Source organism: Halichoerus grypus, chromosome 5 (assembly GCF_964656455.1).
Source record: "Halichoerus grypus chromosome 5, mHalGry1.hap1.1, whole genome shotgun sequence".
Taxonomy (NCBI): Eukaryota; Metazoa; Chordata; class Mammalia; order Carnivora; family Phocidae; genus Halichoerus; species Halichoerus grypus.
Window position 1 is genome coordinate 48,848,991 of NC_135716.1, and position 23,867 is coordinate 48,872,857.

General features: G+C 37.2%; 1 long non-coding RNA gene across 2 annotated transcripts in view; it reads left to right on the plus strand.

Annotated features, from left to right (window-relative positions):
• Positions 1-23,867, plus strand: part of LOC118528208 (uncharacterized) — a 221,908-nt gene that overhangs the window by 47,918 nt on the left and 150,123 nt on the right. The gene's annotated exons all lie outside the window — the stretch shown is intronic.

The following is a 23,867-nucleotide window of genomic DNA, read 5'->3' on the forward strand; positions in this document are numbered from 1 at the left end:
TGGAGACGAGAGTGCAGGAAGAATGGTGGTTCCCTTTTAAATTTCCTCTGTCTTGCTGATACCAAGGCCAGATATGGTGATGAGAAAAACAGGGAGTAGAGGAGTCAGGACAGGGGTATGTGTAGGGTTGGAAGGAGAACCAGGAAAGGTAATATCTAGTTTACTTGGATCCATGTGGTATATGTTCTGGTCTCAGGGATTGGAAACTTTTGGGGAGAAGTGGAAGCAGTGAGCTTGGGCTGAAGGTTCCTGTGTGCCTTCATCCTGTCGGGGACTAGACCTGTACAGAAAATCTATGTAAAATAGCATTGCTAGCAGGAGGGAGAGGAAGGATGATCTTTGAGTCACTTTAACAGCTCAATGGAACAGAAAGGGACTATGGATTATAAATTAATACCCAGACCAAGGAACTTAGGAAGGTAATTAAAATACTGCACTAAGACTTCTGCTTTCTGTTGTGGCATATGAAGAGCTTAGAAGTCTCGCTTTGTCCTAACAGCAGCTTTTACAGCTGAACAAACTTAAAAATCAACAACTGTTCTTAGCTCTGTCAGAGAACTGAGATCATAGGAAAAACTATTGCCCCCAAAATAGAAGAGGCATATGGGCAGATACAGAGAATCCCAACTTATCTAAATGGAAATTCATGAGGAGCACCTTATCTAGGTATGTTTATTTCAGTTACTCTGTTTCCTTAACTTGCTCAGCTTATATATATATATATATATCTCAAATATCATCCCTTGACACATTATATATTTACTTATTTGTTTTCTGTCTCTTTCTACGATTCTGTTTATAAGCTCTTCTGAAGGCAGGGTCATTTCTGATTGTTTGCTAATATATCTCCAACTTCTAGAAGAGGCATGTAGAAGGCATTTAAAATACATTTTTGAGCAATTGAAGGAACAAAGAAAGGAAACTAAATTTCAGGGACATCTGTTTCCATGTTGTATGAATCTGGACTTCCAGCTGTGCATATTCAAGGAATTCTTGGCCAAAGGCTTCCACACTCTTAGAGGCATCAGAAAAGCCCGTCACAGAAAACATTCACAAAACTGCTCCAAACCCCTTTCTTCTTCTTCCTGTAACTGAGCACAATTCCAGTTAAGAAAATAGAGCGGCTGACATCTATCTCCGTACAGATTGAAACTGTGTCTTGAAGTCTCAGTCAAAATCCCTGAAGAATGCAAAATCACCTCACAAAATCCTATCTTAGAAGGTTTACTTTAGAATACTAGGAATGGAAATGCTGGGTAATAAACTCACCTGACAACAAAGTTCTTTAGGCACCACATGCTGAGAAGACAGTACTGTGGAATCAAAAGATAGAGAACCTTGGGATTTACTGGTAATGAGGTACTGTGCTCTGCTGCTAGGGAAGCTGTCCTCCGTGTGACTAAGGACAGATGGCCTGGATGCCGCTAAGCACCCAGCCCTAACTGTCGGGGTGATTTTCTTACTGACTGAGGAGTAGCTCAGTACCTCTTTGGGAAACAAAAAGATCCTAGCATCTAATATGTTACTGAATAAAAGCCCTCTTCTTGGAAAAAATCCTATTGCTTTTGGGAGCTTAGTGCTCTGCGTTTTGTAACTTAAAAATTTTTTTAAAAATGTCATTCGTTATATTTTTTTCTTATTTAGCTCTGAAAAGACCTCACACTAACTATCTGGAGAGAAATATGGAAGCTTGTTTTATAACTATTTTGTGTTAGGAAGTTTTATTTTTGTTAATTAACATGCCTTATAAATAATTAAGCATGTAGAAGATAGGGGATCTTTACTCTTGGCCTGTATTGTTACTAATTATTGATGGGATCTTGGGTGATTACCTTGTCCATTTGAAAACTTTGTTTCCTTTTTTTTTTAAAGACTTTATTTATTTATTTGACAGAGAGAGAGAGAGAGAGAGAGCACAGGCAGGTAGAGCGGCAGGCACAGGGAGAAGCAGACTCCCCGCTGAGCAGAGAGCCCGACATGGGGCTTAATCCCAGGACCCTGGGATTGTGACCTGAGCCAAAGGTAGACACTTAGCTGACTGAGCCACCCAGGTACCCCAAAAGCTTTTTTTCTTAATCTGTAAAATGTGGGAATTAGGTAGCTCTAAGCCCCTCTGATAATTTCTCATTTTATGAAACATATAATTTTACTCAGTTTTTTTTGGTTTTTCAGAAATACTGTGGTTAATATATATTTAAAAAGCAAGTCACGTTAAATGGTGAACACAAGAAATACAACTAAGTTAAAAAGGGACAGTGCTGGCATTTAATATTTAACATTAAGTAAATATTGGATTTATACATTACTAATATTATGCTTGGTGGACTTCACCTTTATCACGGAAGAACTTTTTTTTTAAAGATTTTATTTATTAACTTGAGAGAGAGAGAGCATGAGCTGGGGAGAGGGGCAGAGGGAGAGGGAGAAGCAGACTCCCCACTGAGCAGAGAACCCGATGCGGGGCTTAATCCCAGGACCTTGGGATCATGACCTGAGCCGAAGGCAGACGCTTAACCGACTGAGCCACCCAGGCATCCCTAGGAAGAACTTTTAAAATATTTAAAAGAAAATACTATAAAATCAGATTTAAACCCAAGTCGTGGTAAATTTCTTTGTTTTATTTCACATTTCAGGGAGAGATTAATTACAAGGACCTTGGCCTACACCAGAGATTTAAAAATTCTATACAATAAAATGCCAATCAATAAAATAAAAAGAAATAATGAAATTAAAAAAAATCATTTTGCCACCATATGGTAATTGATTCAGACAAGAATGATCAATGGCTGCTAAAATTTGGGTGAAAGTTTTATAACAGTATTTAAACAGTTCCAAAATTTCTCCCTAGAATTTATTTACTAATTTCAAAGGAAAAATAGTGACCATATTGGAGAAGGATCCCATTTTAGCCAGTTTTCAAAGCTAACCTGACTAGTACTGAAACTGATAGCTATTGGTTATTCTTGCCAAAAAGGCATGACCTGAATCTAATGACAAAGCTTCTAAAAAACCCAAATTAAGGGACATTCTATAATAGTGACCATCCTTATCAAAAATGTCAATGTCATTGAAAAATCACCTGTTTATAGAATGTCCTTTTTCTTTGGAATTGTATTTAAAGACGTTAGAGGTAAAGAGACAAGTTATCTATGGTAAACTCTTAAATGATTATATATTTGAGGGGAATGGTGAAACAAAGGTGATACAATGTTAACAATTGGTGAATCTGGTTGAAGGCTATATGGGAATTATGTTTTACTATGCTTGCAACTTTTTTGGAAGTGTGAACTTCTTAAAAATAAAAATAGCACCTACACCCACACCTTCCAAATAGATATGTTATTCACTTGTTTATTAAAGATATTTATTCTACCTTTAATATCTACATTTACATTGTAGGGCTTGATATTTAGTTAATCATCAAGTGATACTGGTCCAAATATCCAATTTTATCTAAACTCTATTTAATTGAAATTTTACAATGGACACAATCTAAAATCTCTATCTTTTGATAAATATTGGAAGAGATTAATTTAGTAACTTGTTTTGGAAAGATTAGAGAGAAAATATTTAGATCAATTGTCACATTAAAAAGGATAAATATATGTAATAATTTTTTGTTTGAAATGAAACTTACCTTTATTTATGCATTGTCTCAGTGAATTCTGTATGAAAAACAATGATCAAAGGTTGAAAACGCCACATTCTTTCTCATCTATTTTTTTTCTTATTTCCACAAGTTTACTGACTACATTTGATGAACTGAAAACTTATGTATTTAACAATTTGCTATTAATATCAAGATATCTTTCTAAATTGATATAGGAGTTTGATATGAGAATAATAGGAAATTTGTTTCAAAATTAACTTATAAACAATATCTCTTCTCTGCATATCTTCCTTAAAATACATGTAAAGCCAGAAAAGCAAAAATATTCAAGAGAGAGGAAAATGCAAAAACTGTAAGATATTATCCTTGGTGACATGTTATGCACCTATTTGTTATTTCACCATTTACTGACTTGCAGGAGATGACAAAATATGTGTCTCGTGTGGGTTCCTGAGCCTTACCTGGCATTTCATATAGCATTGGAAGTTTGTGATGGAACTGCCCAGTCTGGCCCAATTTTATGTGAGCAGATATGTATATTTGGTCTATACAAAAAGGACTCTTTTTCCTAATCAATGATGTATTTAAGAAAGATTCAAATATATGGCCAGAGGATTTTTCCCCAGGGTATGTTTTTTAAAAAGAGAGAGCGAGAGACTAGCATCAGAAATTGGCAAATTAGAGATCTTCAAAGCATAACACTTTTTTTTCTGTGTACTTGATATATAAAAAATGAAGTGAAATTCTATCTTGTTGCAATAAATTGTAATAAATTAACTTTGCTTGATTAAGCTTTGGTGATATTTTTAGGAACTCAATGATGTGGAATTTCTACCAAGGTTCATGTCAGAAGCCCTCATTGCCATAGCCCAAGACTCTTCAACTCCAAAACAGTATGTTCCATGGAGCTTCTGAATATTTTGCTTGTGGGTATCTCTGATCATAGTAGTGGGATGAGGTTCACCTTGGGTCTGACCTGTGATTTGCTCTTTGTTGTGCTCCCAAATGCTAAATTAATTTTGTCTCCTAGGAAATTAGATCTCTTTCAAGGATCATGTGATTATGTGACCAGATGTGAAATATGAGATCTGTTCTTCAAGTCAGTCCTAGGGACCTGGGGAATTCAGGTTTCTCCTTAGAATGGCATCCTTTGGATGCATTTTGTCTTTGTCACTTATCAAAAACCTGATGAAAACTGTTCCTATGCTTGTCTTATTTTGTCCATGAGAGTCTAGTTCTAGACCAGACTAGACTAGACCAAACATGTCATCTGCTGGGAAATGCATATTTCTCATGTTGTAATGGTAAGCAGCCCAACATTTCGGTTGAGGAGACACAAGGTATGAGATGTGCAAGCAATATGTTCAACTGTTTTTTGCCTAGAATATGACCTCTTTTCAGAGGTAAAATCAGCCCTGACAGCAGAACTTAATCACACTCACCAAAGCTTGACAGTCACCAAGTGATAATCATAGTTAATATATACACTGATACGCAGTATGCCTTTGGCGCAGTCCATAGTTTGGGAATGCTGTAAAAATGAGAGACTTTCCTCTGTAGAAATCTCAATTTAAAATGATCAACCCATTTAACTTTTAAGCGTTTTAATGCTTTCTACAAAAGTGACAATAAATGTGGATCCATACAAAAAGGCAGAACATTGAGGCTAAAAGAAATGCCCTACCTGATGACTAATTATATTTGACAAGCAGCCCTCAGTAAAGTAGTGGTCCATTTAGAACCCCAAGAAGCTGATTATTTAGACAGATTCAAAGAGGCCACTATAAAATGCCGGCAATTGGCTCCCAATTTTAGGGCGTTATTCAGAAAAAATCTGGTAGGAAATTGCACAAGGATGATGTGTAACTCTGTACGTCTTTCAGAACAAGTGCTCTGTGATGCCAGACATCACAAAAATATTCCCACAGAGAGAACACAGTGGCCGGTATACTCAAGCAACCATTGATGGGAAACAATTATAGAAGTGGTGAGGGGTCTTTTGTGCATGTCTTAAAATATTAAGTGTTCTTGTTGTCAATATTTCTCAAATATTGACAATTTTGTTGTCAAAATTACAATATCGTGTAATCAGAGTTCCAGATGAAACCAAATGAGGCTATCAACACTGGTACATTTTAGATAGAACTTGAAGATGTATTGTCTCATACAGCTCAGTGTGGGAATGCACAATGGGAAAAAGAAAAGAAAGAAAAATATATAAAATGTATATTTTTATTAAACTAATTAAAATTTTATATGTATACACTCATAATTTAAAAGTTAAGACATAATTAAAAAAAAATCTGTCCTCAGTCACACTCCCATATGCTCCTGATTCCTTCTCCCAGAGGAAATGACATTCTGTTCTTTTCAGACTTTGTCTCCATATTTTAAATGATAAAATTTTATTGTTCTTTTAAAATATTTTTAGTTTAAATATCAAAATATTTAGCTAAAGTAATTAACTCTTTTATATGCACCCATTCCCCCCCCCCTGCCGTTTTTCTCTCTTCCCATCTTCTGAGTGTAGTTCTGTCACAGTTGATTAAATCAGTATTTAGTTTCTACATTATTACTATCTTTTAAATATGATTCTTGGCTGGGCAATTTATTGTGCTCATATTTTTTCTTGTCTTTTTAAAATTTTTCTAAATTCTTCGTGTACCTATGACATTCATTCCCAAATATTCGGGCAGTGCTTCAATATCCTTTCCCTATATTTAAACAGCATTTTTTTGGTTTCTTTGTTTCTTTTTCTTTTTCTTTTTTTCCTTTTTGATACTTCTTAGAGACCCCCATCCTTCTGCTCCAATTTATACTGGTTGCTTTCTATCCTACTTCACAACTGGAGTCCTGAGGTTTCCCTTCTTAACCATCCTGGGAATCCCCTTTACATTTTTCCTTTGTTGGATGTTCTGTGTCCTGGATATGTTTTTATTTTATTTTTTTCTTGGTTTATCCTCTGCTGGAGCATATATCTTACAGGAGCTTCTTCCTCTTCTTCTTTTTTTTTTTTTAAAGATTTTATTTATTTATTTGACAGAGAGAGACACAGCAGGAGAGAGAACACAAGCAGGGGGAGTGGGAGAGGGAGAAGCAGGCTTCCCGCTGAGCAGGGAGCCCGATGCGGGGCTCGATGCAGGGCTCAATGCGGGGCTCCATCCCAGGACCCTGGGATCATGACCTGAGCCGAAGGCAGACACTTAATGAGTGAGCCACCCAGGCGCCCCTTACAGGAGCTTCTTGAGAAGGGTTGTAACTTTACTAGTGCCATCAATTTTTGAGATGTTCTGATGTTCATCTTCTTACTGGTTCCCCTTCCTTAACTTTTAGTTTTCTCTAATGACGATGTCAGTTACTATCCACCCTTCTCCTTTTTAACTTCCAAAATTTTGTTACATCTCTTATCTGCTGAGGTTTCCTATCCTATTTTATTTATCCTTCTATGTCTATGCATATTTTATTCTTCTCCTGTCATTTTAGTGGGGTTTTAGGAGGGAGTAGGTAGCAGCATATTTGTTCAATATACTACATCAAACAGAGATCTCTCATCAAAGTTTTAGTTACCAAAAATTCTAGAATGACTAATACAATGTCTATGAGGTGAAGGGCAGAGGAAGCTCAAGAGAAAAAAGTTATTCAAGTGGCCAGTTGATGCATTAAATTGCTACTGCCAGGTGGAGATTATGCATTTCTCACTGTTAAGTATATTATGGGCTTTTTTTTTTTTTTTTTTTTTGGCCTTATTTCATTTTAAGCTTCACTAAACAATATGGACACTAGATGGCTCTATAAAAGCATATATATTCAGAATATTCCATTTGGCTCAAGAATTTGAAGGCATCATAAAATCTTTGATAACAAATGAAAATTATTATTATTTTTAGTTATAAGAAAATGAGTTTAAAACCACCACTAGCTATTAAAGAGTGAATTCAGAAATTTGTAAATTTTCTAAGTGCCATTTGTTATCAATAAATATTTGTCAAATATCTGCCAAATGCCAGGTACTATGAGAAGTAATGGGGCTCTAGGGATACGTAAGATAGACATGGCCTTGTCCATAAGGAATTTACTGGCAACAAAAATTCAGAAATGAAATAAATAATTACAAATGATAAATTAAACAATTTCAAATATGCAAAATTTTGTGAAAAAGTATGACGCTATTTGGAATATATATCAGTTTACCTAACTTAGACTGGGTCAAGGAAGGCTTTGCTGAGAAGGTGAGGCTCAAGCTGAAGTCTGAAGGATGAATAGACTGTTAAGCAGTTGGCTGAAAGATGTGTTTTCTAGGCAGAGGAATGGCATAATTAAGGCCCCAACGACAGGGGAGAGAACACAGAATGTGGCCAAGTTGCCACTTCAGGAGCAGAAGTGGGCAGGGGGAGAGTGGGACAAGATGAAGCTGGGGAGATCCACAGAGGAAAATTATGTAAGGTCCTGGATTTCATACTGAGTCTAGGAGAGGCGAGAAGCCATGAAGTGTTCTAAGCACACTAATCATATGACTGAATTTACATTTTTAACAGATAACTCTTGTTACCCTGTGCAACATAATATGGATTCAATTTTGTAAAGTTTCCAACTTTTCTCAAGTTGTTCAAATCACTGGATTGATAATGGTCACCAAGAATAACTGAAATCAGTGTATAGGAGCAGTGGCTTTGAGGATCTAACCTAAAGGACAGAAGTTCCCAAAATGAAACAATCAAAGGAAACTTTAGAAGAGAAATATGTATGAATGTATGAATATATAATGTATGTATATATATATATATATATGTATATATATATAGAGAGAGAACCTCAGATAAATGGTCACAGTCAATATGACCTATATTATAATGATTTTATTTTTTCTGCTATTACTTTATCTTCCATTGATACTTGGTTTGGATTATATCATGAAGTGTGAAGGGACAGATATTGAGTTACATAGACATAACTTTGCCTACTTTTGGTCATTTCTTTTATATTATGAGTGACCTAATATTGTCCTCTGCTGTGTGTTTGTACTAGTTTAGCTTTTATCCTTTGAGCCTTCATGTGGTCTAATTGAACAGCCCAAGCATTAAGAACACATTATAGAATTTTCATAGAATTTTTAGAGTTGGAAACGATATTAGTGATCATATTTTTGTGTATTTCACACTGTTTTGTGGAATCTTAAGTAGTTCCTTTAGGGTGTCTCAGGATTTCCTGGGAAGTAGATGAAGGTTCAAGCTGGCAATGCTCTGCCCATCCTTCCCCTTTAACTGGAGAAGCCCTGCTTATCTGTTGAACTTTTGTGCAGTATTTTCTTTGAAGAGAGCTTTGTGCCATTGCAAAGTTGGGAAAGCTCTGATCTTGTCCAAATACTCATTTTCATGGGTGGACACTGAGGACAAGTGTTGTAAACAGATTTTTCCAGGTCCTAATGAAAGAAATAAGATGTGGCCTTAGACATCTAGTGCAAGAAAATCACTAATTTTATTCCCCACACGAATATGCTGGTGTGTAAATTAATTTATGTGGGTTGTTTTAAAGAGAAAGCCCAGCTATTTTAAAAATAGAGTTCCCAGAGAAGACTGGAATTAAGAGTTATACAGTGGGCTCATGAAAGAAAAAAAAAAAAACATTGTACCAGTGTGTGCTAAAGTAGTTTTCTTTTTTAAATTGTACTGCTTTGTTTAGGTCTATGATTAGGTATAATAGCATTTACCATAGTCCCTTACAGGTAAATGGATGTCCAATAATTTTTTTTTTCTGGTTCTTTTTAGAAGTATTTAGAAGGAAGATGCACAGGAATTAGTAGAGAAGAAGTAGCAAAATATTTCTCAGTTAAGAATTGGCAAAAGAGGGGCGCCTGGGTGGCTCAGTCGTTAAGCGTCTGCCTTCGGCTCAGGTCATGATCCCAGGATCCTGGGATCGAGCCCCGCATCGGGCTCCCTGCTCGGCAGGAAGCCTGCTTCTCCCTCTCCCACTCCCCCTGCTTGTGTTCCTGCTCTCACTAACTCTCTCTCTGTCAAATAAATAAATAAAATCTTAAAAAAAAAAAAAGAATTGGCAAAAGAATTAAGTGTAGCGCCCAGTTAGTGCACTGTATCATTTTAAAGTCACAATGTGAATATAAGGACATCGCTGCCATTTTCAGATCAGTAAGACCTAAAGATTCAAATGCTGGAATAACAGGACAAATACTCATTTTTTTTTTTCTAGGAGAAAATGGATTTCTTTTTGGTAGTTTTAAGAGTCTGGTTAAGAGCACCATGAAATTATCAGTGAAGATATCCTGTGCGTAGGAGTGATAATCACAGTATTTAACCATGATGGGATGTGGACTTAAAACAATCAGAAAGGTTGCTGACAATTGGGCTTCATTTAATATTTATATGAGCAAGGTTTGGGGGATCCCCTGCCATGTCAGATATTATCCTTCAGTAATAGGTAGGATTGGCTAGGAGGAATGGATGAGGAACTTAGGGTAGTAACCATTTACTAGTAGAATAAAAATATTTCAATGTACTGGTGTGTTCTGGCTGAGATTTAGCCCTTGTTATGGGAATAGTTTCTTTGCAAAATGCTGTGCTGGAAATTTATCTGGATCTACCACATTTGTTTCTTAAATGTCTCCCCTTGACCATTTGTGAATTCATGGATTTGCTCTTCAGATTCAGATGTCACTCTGACTCATGATCTTATCTTTGCCCCTCCCCACATCTACTGATATTTTAGGATTTGGTGGATCAACTGTTTCTGCTATTCCTGGTGACTAACCTCAGTTTATTGATTGTTGATTATTTTGCTATAATTTTGGCAGTTCAAAGTATGCTATTACATTATTCAATGTAAGATGAGGAAAATATAGAGCTAGCATAGGGATCTTTGAAAGTTAAAAGATGCAATTCATGCAATTAAGTCAGATGCAATTAATATTTATGCTTTGGTAAAATACTTAAGTGATTTGGGAGACAGTAAGTGGTCATAAATTTAGACATTTCTAAAAAAAAAGATTTGATAAACCTCTTGAGTTAAATAAAACTTTAATTAATGATTGTTTAATTAATCTAAGGGTACTCAAAACTATATTTAGTTACGGGATTATTTTCAGCCTTGCTTTAATGAAACACTTCCCAACTTACCTGATCATAAAAATCGTGTGTGGTGCTTATTAAAAAATACTTATTTCCAGGTCCCTTTCCATACCTACTGAATGAGATTTTCCAGGGGAGAACCTGGAAATGTGAATTTAAAAAGTACCCCCAATTAAATCTTATGAATAAGTAATTTGGGAGACACCATTCTACTTTGTAGATCATATCGTTTTAAGTCAATGTTGAAGAGCGATCAGAATATTTAGTAGGATAAGCAGAAAAAATACTAGTCGCTAAACTCAGAGAAGTAATATTTTTATAGAAAATGAATTAGTGCTATATCAGTACATTATAATGGTATAGGAAAAAATTGCAAAAGACTTAGAAATGGACAAAAAGATTATTGGATGTCTTCAATGGAAAATTAGCATTGTCTAACACACACTTCCAGGTTATATATTGTAGATCAAAAGCTATTTTACAACTCTGTAAGTAGTAGAATATTGCTAATGATTAAATGATTCTTTTCTGTAGAAAGACAAATTGTGTCCCATGCAGATGTAGTTAGTTATTGTCCTATTGGTACTGGCCAATTTTTTGTGTTTTAAGCAGATCTATTATTTCAACATTTCTGGTTCCTATCTATCTATCTATCTATCTATCTATCTATCTATCTATCTATCATCTATGTATCTACCATTTCCTCTCCCTGCTCTTGGGAATATACTTCAAAAAGTTTGTAACATCATACTGTTTTTCTCAAGAATTAATGAGTCTAATATCTTTGAGACATCTTTATTTAATATTTATATGACATTCATAATTATACTCTAAAAATTTTCAGTGGACAGTATGCTATCCACATCTTATTTATCCCCCCTGAAAAGGACAAGAACCAAGCCATTAGTTTCTCTAATATTGCTTTTCCACAGGTATCATGTATTCAAAGAGTGTGCATAGTACCTGGTTGAAATTAATCAACCACCCTAGAGCTTGCTTTTTAAAAAGCACATCTAGCGACAGATGAATGGATAAAGATGTGGTATATATATACAATGGAATATTACTCAGCCATCAAAAGGATGAAATCTTACCATTTACATCGACATGGATGGAACTGGAGGGTATTATGCTGAGCAAAATAAGTCAATTGAGAAAGACAATTATCATATGGTTTCACTCATATGTGGAATATAAGTAACAGCGCAGAAGATCATAGGGGAAGGGAGGGAAAACTGGGAAGAAATCAGAGAGGGAGACAAACCATGAGAGACTCTTAATTATAGGAAACAAACTGAGGGTTGCTGGAGGGGAGGTGGGTGGGGGGATGGGGTAACTGGGTGATAGGCATTAAGGATGGCACGTGATGTGCTGAGTACTGGGTTTTATATGCAACCAATGAATAAGAGAACCCTGGATCTGCAACTAATGATGTACTATATGTTGGCTAATTGAATTTAAATTAAAAAAGAAGAAAAAAAGCACATCTAGTGTTAAGAGTTTTAAGGAAAAAACGGTTTCTAGGGGCACGTCTAGTCTAGTGATTTTCTCCAATATATCAGACAACATGACACGTGGCAGTTTTCAGAGCAGGAGGATCACCATTAGGGTACTGCATGGAAATCTAAACTGGGTTTCCTAACATTTGTCTCTGTTTCCTGACCTGGAAGAGAAAAGCTCTAACATGTGCCCTGATCTGGGTTGTCCAAGAATAGCTGATGCAACCCTGATTCCAGGTAGTGTAGTCTCTCCCATAGGATATTTTGCTCATTCTTTATGAGTTCAGTTCTTCAGCTTGCTTATGAGGGAGAAATAGGACATTTTTCCTGGGTTTCAGTGACTCAGAGTAGAGGCAGACACATAAACTTATTATGATATTAATAACAGAGGAGGGTACAGCTACACAGTTACCATAGAAATGCCATTACATGGGCAAGGGGAGTTAGGAAAAAATAACAGAAAAGGTAACATTTAAATATGGTCATACATTTTTCTCTGAAGTAGAATATTATTTAGTTTTTTAATTACAAAAATAGTACATGAATACATTCTAAATTTTAAAAGGCCAAACATTGAAGCAAGGTCTTTAAGGATGAATTAGGGAGGTAGATGAATCCATGAGTAGGAGGCGAGTTTGGAGGGAGCAGGACACACCAGGGAGTAGAAATGTGCAAACAACGTGGAGATGTAGGAGACTGGTATATTTGGGAAATATAAGTAAGTAGTTCAAGTCAGTGGGACATAAAATATTGTGGAGAGTGACTGGATATGAGATTACAAGGAAGGTTGAGTCAAGGTTGTAAAGAATTTTGTATATTATATTTAGATGTTTAGTTTTTCCCCTTTTAGTCAGAGGAATAACTTGATTGATCTGTATTAGGAAATCACTTTGGGAATGGACTGAAGTAGGGAGGGTCTGAAGGCAAGGAGTCTCAAGGAGTTTTATATGCATAGTCTATTTTAAATCTCATGAAAATGCAGATATTGTAATTTCCATTAAATGAATGAAGAAATTGAGATATAAAGGAATCAGGTCATTTTCTCCTCAAGTTTATGAGCAAGTAAGTGGTAGAACAGGGATTTGGCCTCATGTCTCTTAGCCTAGCTGCTTTGGTCTTGTCTTTGCTGCCATTCCACTGGAGAAGTTACTAGTCCTTAGGTAAGAAATGTGGATGGAAGGCATTGAAGGCAGGACAATGAGATAAAACAACCATGGCTCAGTTAAGTACAACAGTGTGTGTTACTGACTAGTTGTGGGATAGTGTTCAGAGAGTTTTGGGCCTGGATATGAGAAGATCTACATTCTTATTCTATCTGTGATCTTAACTAGGTGGTGATTGTGGGAAGTTAGTGAAGCATTTTGGGATTCTAATTCTCTCTCTCTAGAGTGAGGAGGTTGGTCAAGCTAATTTCTAGGGTCTCTTCCAACCTTAAAAGTCTATGTTTCTTCATAAATATCACTGTGGGCTGGTATGTTTGGAGAGAGTGTCACAGAGGATGTGAGGTTATTAACTGTCATTTCAATTTCAATTAAAGATGTGATGAATGTCTTTTCTGTCTGTTTCTTTGGCATTATATACATGCTTTTAATATAGGACATACCACATTACATTGTAATTGCTTACAGGGGTGCTATTAAAAATATTTAATGGCCACTTTGGCATAGATACTTATATAATAGGAGGAACCCAGTTATAGACAGATGGAAGGGTCATTTGGTGCACACTAGCCAAGTATCAGTTCCAATTACTTGCATGTCTTACTGTCCTCTGGACTATGAGTGAGTCAGTGGCAGGAACTGTGTCTTTCTAATTTTGGAGCCAACATCCTAAGGCAGTGCTTGCCTCATAGTAGATGCCTAATCAATATTTGTTAGATGAAAAGACAAATAATTTCCAGTGTCTCCTCGGTGTTTGACAGGCTCATGTGCTGAATGCGTGTAGCTGTGTTGCATGAGCTTGTAATGAGAGGAAAAGGACGCTTGAACAGCTTTGCTTTTAGAAGAAAGCTGACAACCCTGAGGGCAAGCAGTTACAGAAGTACCTAAGATACTGGACACTCATTAATTTCCAATGATCTTTTAATCCTTCTTTCTAGAGTCAATTATATCATAAAACTGGAACTACTTTAATTTTATTTTTTTCATCAAAAAAGTATTTTTTAAATTTTTTATTGTTATGTTAATCACCATACATTACATCATTAGTTTTTGATGTAGTGTTCCATGATTCATTGTTTGTGCATAACACCCAGTGCTCCATGCAGAACGTGCCCTCTTTAATACCCATCACCAGGCTAACCCATCCTCCCAACCCCTCCCCTCTAGAGCCCTCAGTTTGTTCAAAAAAAGTATTTCAAGGGCAAAAACCTCATTACTTCTTCACACTCACTTTAAAAGCTATGGCATTTTCTAGTTACAGTAAAAAAAAATTAGTCAATGTAAGTTTAAGTCTTATCAGCATCTCAGGGCTCTTCTTTCTTAATCTCTTCCTGACAGAAAGAGATTTCTGTCCTTTCCCTTATTATCTAATCATGTTATACTTTGATTGTGAGTCTTCCACAAGCCCAGGATGGCTGACTCATCATTTTGAATTTATCTTGGAAGCAGCTGTAAGAATTAAGTGTGCACGCACACACACACACACACACACAACAACAACAACCTTGGTCAAGACATGTTGGTTAAAACTCCTGTTATTTGTATCATGAATTGTACAATCTCCAGTTCTCTTTATCGCTAGAATATCCTAACTATAGCATCGGTGCCTGAATCAGACTGGTAAAATAGCCATATTGTAGACATGGAGCTTCAAATAATGTTTAGAAAATGTGTGATTTCTTTCTTCTTGTTTTTAATTCTGTGGAATGAGGTTACTTTGTCCATTTCTCTTCTGTATTACAATATTTAGATTTCCTCTAATGTAAACACTGGTTAATATTTAATAGGATTTGAATATCCTCCAGTTGTACATTTTAGTATCTCTCATAGATTTTTTCTCCAAGTAGATTTGGTTCTTTCATGTTTTGAATTAATGCCATGTTTATGAGCTGAAACACGATGATGAATGTGGGACAAATGAGACAGAAGAATATAGGGACATAATTAAGACTATGGGCTCTGGAATCCTCAGCCTGAATTTAAATACTTGTTTTGCCCTAACCCTCTCCTCCAAATGATTGTACATCCTTGAGCAAATTACTTTATCTGAGACTTGGTGTTCTGATATTTAAAGTGACGTGGTAATGATACCTAAGGTATGGAGTTCTTATAAAACACTTAGGATTTGGAACACAGTAAGCTAAAAATAAGTGTTAGCTTGAAAAGCAAAAACATAATGGAACTCCAAAGCTCCTATGTATAAGTGTAATATATAAATAGTACTACCCAGCGAGAAATCATGGTTAGCTATTTCAAAAGTCATTTCTTAAATGAATTTCATTCTTTGACATTGATTGATTGGTTCATTCCCATAATTTATTATTATGCATAGCATACTGTGAATACTTGAATACAAATGTAACTCCAGTGGTTACATTTGATTATTGCCTGCCTCTATCTAGTGCAGTGTTGGAGTTACTCTTCTTTTACTATTTAAATAGTAATGTTTTGGGGCACCTGGATCGCTCAGTTGGTTGTGTCTGCCTTCAGCTGGGGTAGTGATCCGGGGTCCTGGGATTGAACTCCGTGTCACCCTGTCAGGTTCCCTGCTTACCAGGGAGTCTGCTTCTTCCTCTCCCTCTGTACCCCACCCCTGCTCGTGCTCTCTCTCTCAAATAAATAAATAAAATCTTAAAAAAAAATAGTAATGTCTTGAATCCTTCCAACCGTGATGAGATACCCAAAATCTTTCCCATGAAAATTTCTCTATGGTTCTCTCTTGCTTCTACTTCTATTTCTTGAGTTGTTGGCTCTCATATCTTATCCTCTTCCTGATCTTTTCTCTTAACTCAAGTCAACCCCAAAGGGCTACCATCCTTTTCCTTCTTTTCCTCAAAACACTACTTACAGAGGTATTTGTATGTGTTAGACCTTTTGTTTTCTGAAGGATTTCTATATCTTGGAATAGTGTGTTGGATGATCCAAAACTGAATATTTCATATTTTTCTTCCCCCACTCCAGGAAACTGACTTTGTTCCTGAATCTCCCATCCTTTTGCCTTGGGCTACTCCAAGCTCTCCAGAAGGTTCACTATCCATTAAACTCCTTCTCACACAGATCCCAGAGCTCAGTGTTTCTCCAACTCTATTATGCAGGACAATTCAGTTCTATGTCTGTCTTAGTTCATTTTGGCCATTATCCTGAGGGCTTTATTTTTCTAAACAAACCTTTTCTCCTTAAGAGGAAGTCTGGTGCCAGCTTTAAAATAATATTCACTCAACACCCTTAACTCAAAGATAAACAAGCTACAATTTTTGCTAATTCTCCACAGTTTATTCTCAACAGAATGAAACTTTAAAATTGTGAGTCAGTTCACTTCAGCCCTCTGGGGAAAATTCTGCCTGGCTTCCAAACTCACTCAGAGTAAGTCAGGGTCTTTGCATTGTTACCAGCCTGCAAGACCTGCCTGGTCATCTCTCTGGCTTCACATTGTTTTACTGTACTCCTCTCTCATTCTTCTCCAACCGTATTGGTTTCTTAGCTGTTCCTTGACCCCAAAATCTACCAGACACAATTCATCAAACATATTTCTACCTCAGGGCCTTTGTACTTGCTATTCCTTCCATCTGGAAAGCTGTGTAGTGGAAAACTCTCCAGAGAGAGAGACAACAATATGTATAAAGACAGAATGGCTAAAATTAACAAGACAGGTAAGAACAAATGTTGGAAAGGATGTGGAGAAAGGGGAACCCTTTTACACTGTTGGTGGGAATGCAAGCTGGTGCAGCCACTCAGGAAAACAGTATGGAGGTTCCTCAAGAAGTTAAAAATAGAGCTACCCTATGACCCAGCAATTGCACTACTAGGTATTTACCCCAAAGATACAAATGTAATGATCTAAAGAGGCACCTGCACCCCAATGTTCATAGCAGCAGTGTCCACAATAGCCAAACTGTGGAAAGAGCCGATTTGTCCATTGACAGATGAATGGATAGAAAAGATGTGGTATATATATATACAATGGAATATTATTCAGCCATCAGAAAGGATGAAATCTTACCATTTACATGGATGTGGATGGAACTGGAGGGCATTATGCTGAGCAAAATAAGTCAATCAGAGAAAGACAATTATCATATGGTTTCATTCATATGCAGAATATAAGACACAGGGCAGAGGACTGTAGGGGAACGGAGGGAAAACAGAAGGGGAAGTCGTCAGAGAGGGAGAGAAACCATGAAAGACTCTTAACTATGGGAAACAAACTGAGGGTTGCTGGAGGGCAGATGGGTGAGGAGATGGGGTAATTGGGTGATGGGCATTAAGGAGGGCACATGATGTGATGAGCACTGAGTGTTACACGAAACTGATAAATTATTGAACACTACATCTGAAACTAATGGTGTACTATAAGTTGGCTAATTGAATTTAAATAAAAACAAACAAACAAAAAAAGGAACCATAAGACTTTTAATATGGTCAGACTTTAAGTTCTGTATTTGTATGCAGGGCAGCATTGCTCCAAGTATTAGCTACAAACCTGGTGTATTGGTGCAGATTTTTGGATAAGCTAATGAAGTTTCAGCATCCCTTAGTTGTATGAATTCCTACTGAGGACCTGGAGGAGGCCTTATTAATGTATTTAGAAGGTTATATGGTTTTGTAAAATTTGTAAAGGTAAGGTATTTGAACCGCAGTTGGTTAGAACAGTCGTTTCTTTTCATTCTGACTCACCTTTATCACACTTCTCATATTGAGTGGTGTGGGAATGGTTGCAGGCAATTTTGGGATCAGGTATCAGGGAAGATGAACTGGAGATTCTTTTATTTGACTTTAGTAATATTATGTGATTCACAGTCACTTTTCTGTATAGTTAAGTTTTTGCTAGCTATTTCTGAATGACATTCAGGAATGCTACAATCCATTGCACAAACTCACTGAGCATTAAGACATGAAGATTTAGGGCTAGGAGGTCATACTGTGATGTGAATGTGTCCTTTGGTACCCGACACCCGCAGGAAGGTAGTAAAGAGGATCACATGAGAAATTATCAGAGCCAGAAATTAATCTTCCGGCTTATATACAAAAGAAACTGTCATTTTCCCAAATTTGAAAACAATCTTACCAATCTACATGCATTTCCTACCAGCTGAAACAAACTCCCTAAACTGCATTTTCCTTTTTTGGCTTTCTCAATTCATGGTTCTGTGCTGCTGATGCTGGCAGGCCGGGTCCCAGGACCCAGAGTGGGTTCCTCAGGACCAGCCAACAGGGTCCTGGCTGCATGCAGGATAGAAATCAAACACAAGGCAGCGAAAGGTGAAAGCAGAGTTTATTGAAGGTATGCAGAGAGTTCAGGTCCAAACAGGGTATTTGGGAGATTCAGGAAGGAAAGGAGGGAGTCTTGTCTTTGTTCACGGTCTGGGGGGTTTTTACTGAGGATTGTGGTCTGGTGTATGTGTACTCTTAGGCATCCAGGAACCTATTAGAACAAAAACGAGGGCCCAGGTGTTATTCCTTGGAGCCAGGAGGTCTGGGCATAGAGATGTCTAGCTCCAGTGGTCTGGAATATGATGAATATGATCCAGTCATTCACACCTGATCCTTACTTAGATGTTATCTATTTTAAAGAAATCACTAACTCCTTGTCCCTTACAAGGAGGAATACACTATTTGCATTTTGAGGCATGTGTAAAACGGGGGTGCAGGTTCTAGCAAGAATAGAAGCAGGAAAAGCAACAAAAAGCAGGTTTTATGGAATCCTTCAGTTTCCCCCATCTCACTGCTGAGCATGAGTCTGTGTAGATGACACGTACTGAGTGACATTACAAATTCCTGCCATCTAATAAGATATAAAATAGCCCATCACTCTTACTCAGCTGTCTATTCATCCATCTTTGATGAACTATCAAGTTTCCTCATAAAATTATTCTGAAATTTCTTCCTTAATCTCATTGAGATATTAACCCATACCCACATGAAATCAGCAATTGATCCATGATTATGGTTACCAACCATTCATTCCTGTTTGCCCTGATTTCCTGAGAAATGGGAAATTTAGGGCTAAAATGGGGAAAGCCCTGGCTAAACTGAGATGAGGTGGTTGCCTATGTATTCCTGCGTTATTTATCAAGAATAACAACCCAATGACAGCTTATGGGACTTTATCTTCTCTCTGCCATAAAATTATTTTCTGTTTTTCCCATCTGCTGATAATTTATTCCCACATGAGGAAAAATTATTTTTCCTTCTTTACAAATATGTTTCCTACAGATGTGTCCTGATTTATTGGCCTTTGTCTTTGGAATCTTGCCTTTTTCAATTGATATCTCCTTTTTGTCATTTTAAATGTTTCCCTTTCACCAAGTTTCTGCCCTCCATCTATAATGACTTCCTTTGGTCTTTTTCTTCTTAAGCTATCATTCTATCTCTCTCCTTCCTTCTTACAACAGATTTCTTGAGAATAGGCTAGGATCTCTGTCAGAATTCCTTCATTACTTCTTCTCTTGCTTTTGTCCTCAGCATTTTATGAAACAATTCTTTTAAGATTCTCTTAACAATCCTCTTAACAACTGCCAAGTGGTTCAACAAAGAGTCTTTGTGATTTTTTTTATCTTTTCACTCCGTTGGATTCTCTGAGGCATTTTCCCTTGTTGATTTCCTTGAAATGCTTTTCTGTCTTGGCTTCTTTACACTGCCCCACCCTAAAACTCCCTTTAGCTCTGATTCTTTCCTTTTGTTGCCTCTACTGATTCTTTTTTTCTGTCCATCCCCTAAAAGTTGGTGTTCATCAGTATGTTGTGTTTAATCTTCTCTGTACATATTCTACTCATTGGCATTTTACCTATTTTCATACGTTTAATGATTATTTTGAAGATGGTTCCAAACCCTGCATCTTTATGTCCAGACCCTCCCTTGAGACTGAAATGTTTATTCCTAGCTCTACCTTGCGTATCTTTTACCAGAAATCCTTCTGAGCTCTAACCATAGCATGTCTGAATAGAAGATTAGGATTTTTTTTTTCTCCACACAAAAAAGCTCTTCTTCCTAAGTCCTTTGTTTCTTTTAATAATACATCTGGTTTTTTGTTTTTTTGTTTGCTTTTTATTTTTGTTTTTTGTTTTTTTTGTTTTTTTTTAAAGATTTTATTTATTTATTTGAGAGAGAGAGCACATGAGAGGGGGGAGGGTCAGAGGGAGAAGCAGACTCCCTGCTGAGCAGGGAGCCCGATGCGGGACTCGATCCTGGGACTCCAGGATCATGACCTGAGCCGAAGGCAGTCGCTTAACCAACTGAGCCACCCAGGCGCCCTATTTTTGTTTTTAAGAGAGGGATGAGGGGAGGGTCAGAGGGAGAGAGAATCTTAAGGAGGTTTTACCCCTAGCGGGGAGCCCGATGCAGGGCTCCATCTTACAACCCTGAGATCATGACCTGAGCTGAAATCAAGAGCCAGATGCTTAACCTATTGAGCCACCAAGGCACCCCAATATGTCTGTTTTTATAGTCATTTGTGCTCAAAAACTTGAGATTACATTTCTCCATCCTAAAGAGTTCCTTTCTCCTAGTACAAATTTAATCAATTGTCAAACCATGTGGAGTCTGACTCAGAAATGGCTCTTGCATTTTTTTTTTTTTAAATCCAGTCCTCCTACCACTATCACCCTAGGTTAGGTCCTCATGACATCATATTTATCTCATCCCCTTGCCTGTATTCCCATTTCTCATGTTTCACCCCCAATTCATTCTGCACTCTGCTTCCTTAGACTGACATTCAGGCTTCTCTAAAATATGACCTACAACTACTTTTTTAAACCCTTACTCCTAGTCATCCCCTGAAAACATCTGTGCTCCTTTCTAAGTAGTCTTCTAGTTATTACTTAAATATCTTCTATGATAAATCACTGTTTTGCCTTGTGCCCTTGCTTCTTTCTATCTATATAGTGGCACTACCCATTATAGGCTTTTAAAATTCATGTTTAAAAATCATGATTAAAATTCATGATGCTTCCTCTAATATCTTCCGAATCCTTCATAATTTTTGGTCGTTTGATCATTTACCTCTATTACTTTCTTTTGTTATCTTCTTTTGGTATGAACCATATATGATGTCCTCATGAAATTAAAATTCTGAGATGGCAGAGGTTCTGTCAGACATTTTCATATGCTCTTTAGTGACTGTGCCCAGTTGTTGCTTAATCAATGTTGCTTGAAATGTAATGACTTATTTTAACTTTATATGTTTCAGACCTAAAACATTATTTCAGAAGATCATGAAATTGCACTTGTTTCTACTTGTTGATTAGAAAGGCGAAAGCACAGATGAAGCAAATAGTCACCAGGTGGCAGTACTACAGAGCTGTTCCCAACCTGCTGCCTTCTCTGATGTAATCTGGATAGAGATAATATACTAGGACATTTTCTGCCCCAATCTACACAAAATCACAGAATCATTGCTATTAGCTTTGGAAGGGTCATGAAGACACTTCTGTCCTACATTCTAGTTGTAAAGATGAGGAAACTAAGGTGCAGATATATGTATATGTGTGTGGATAGATAGATAGATAGATAGATAGATAGATAGATAGATAGATAGATAGATATAGATATATATTTAGAGCTAGAAAGGATTTTCAAGGTTATTTAGTTTTTTTACAGATTAGGAAAATGAAGTCATGACCAAAAAGATGTATTAGTTGGAACACTTCTGATTGTGTCATAAATTCAACAGAAATTGGTTTTTAAAATTAAAAAGAAAGGAAGGTGGTTTTTTAGCTCAAGTATCCGAAGAGTCCAGGGATAATCCTAGCTTCAGGCAACGCTGGATCCAGGGTTACATTCTCTAGCTTTTTATTTTGCTTTCTGCTGTGGCGGCTTTATTTCAGGTTTTGCATTTCCCAGCCACTCTTGTCTTATGCTATTTATTGGTAGGTGTATCTGCAAAGAACATAATTTCCTTTTTTAACAGTTTCAGTAAGAACCCTGGAATTGAATCTCATTAGGCAGACCTGGGTCATGTTCCAGCTGGAGCAAAGGGAGGAGTTGGCCTCATTCATCTCTCTGAGAAATAAGGTTGGTTTGGGGCAAGGTCAACATGTATAGTTTTTCACGAATAATTTTTCATTTCAAGATGGTGTCCAGCTGAGGCAGTGACTAGGGACTGAAATCTACCTTCGGCTCCACTTGCCAAGGCATGATACACTGGGGCTGCATCTGCTTAGATGGGACACTTTTTCTAATTTGCCTCAGAACACTGTGTTCAGAAGAATGAATGAAAGCTGAGTAGACCTAAACAAAAACATACACTTCTGGTGGTAATTTAAGAAAATTTATGGGTGTGTTTGGGTGGCTTAGTCGGTTGAATGTCCAACTCTTGATTTCAGCTCAGGTTGTGTCTCGTGGTCATGGGATCGAGACCTGTGTTGAGCTCTGCGCTCAGTGCAGAGGCTGCTTCAGATTCTGTCTCCCTGTCCCTCCAGCTTACACACACTCTCTCTCAAGTAAATAAATAAAACCTTTTAAAAAATTAGGGTTTCTCAGAGTCCATAGTCTCTCATGGTTCGTCTCCCCGTCCGATTTCCCCCCCCCTTCATTTTTCCCTTCCTGCTATCTTCTTTTTTTTTTTTTTTTTTAAACATATAATGTATTATTTGTTTCAGAGGTACAGGTCTGTGATTCAACAGTCTTACACAATTCACAGCGCTCACCATAGCACATACCCTCCCCAATGTCTATCACCCAGCCACCCCATCCCTCCCACACCCTGCCACTCCAGCAACCCTCAGTTTGTTTCCTGAGATTAAGAATTCCTCATATCAGTGAGGTCATATGATACATGTCTTTCTCTGCTTGACTTATTTTGCTCAGCATAATACCCTCTAGTTCCATCCACGTCGTTGCAAATGGCAAGATTTCATTCCTTTTGATGGCTGCATAATATTCCATTGTGTGTGTGTGTGTGTGTGTGTGTGTGTGTGTGTATGTGCGTGTGTATGTGTGTGTGTATATATACCACATCTTCTTTATCCATTCATCTGTTGATGGACATCTTGGCTCTTTGCATAGTTTGGCTATTGTGGACATTGCTGCTATAAACATCGGGGTGCACATACCCCTTCAGATCCCTACATTTGTACCTTTGGGGTAAATACCCAGTACTGCAATTGCTGGGTCATATGGTGGCTCTATTTTCAACTTTTTGAGGAACCTCCATACTGTTTTCCAGAGTGGCTGCACCAGCTTGCATTCCCACCAACAGTGTAGGAGGGTTCCCCTTTCTCTGCATCCCCAAAAACATCTGTTGTTTCCTGACTTGTTAATTTTAGTCATTCTGACTGGTGTGAGGTGGTGTCTCATTGAGGTTTTGATTTGGATTTCCCTGATACCGAGCGATGTTGAGCACTTTTTCATGTGTCTGTTGGCCATTTGGACGTCTTCTTTGGAAGAATGTCTGTTCATGTCTTCTGCCCATTTCTTGATTGGATCATTTGTTCTTGGGCTGTTGAGTCTGATAAGTTCTTTATAGATTTGGGATACTAGCCCTTTATCTGATATGACATTTGCAAATATCTTCTCCCATTCT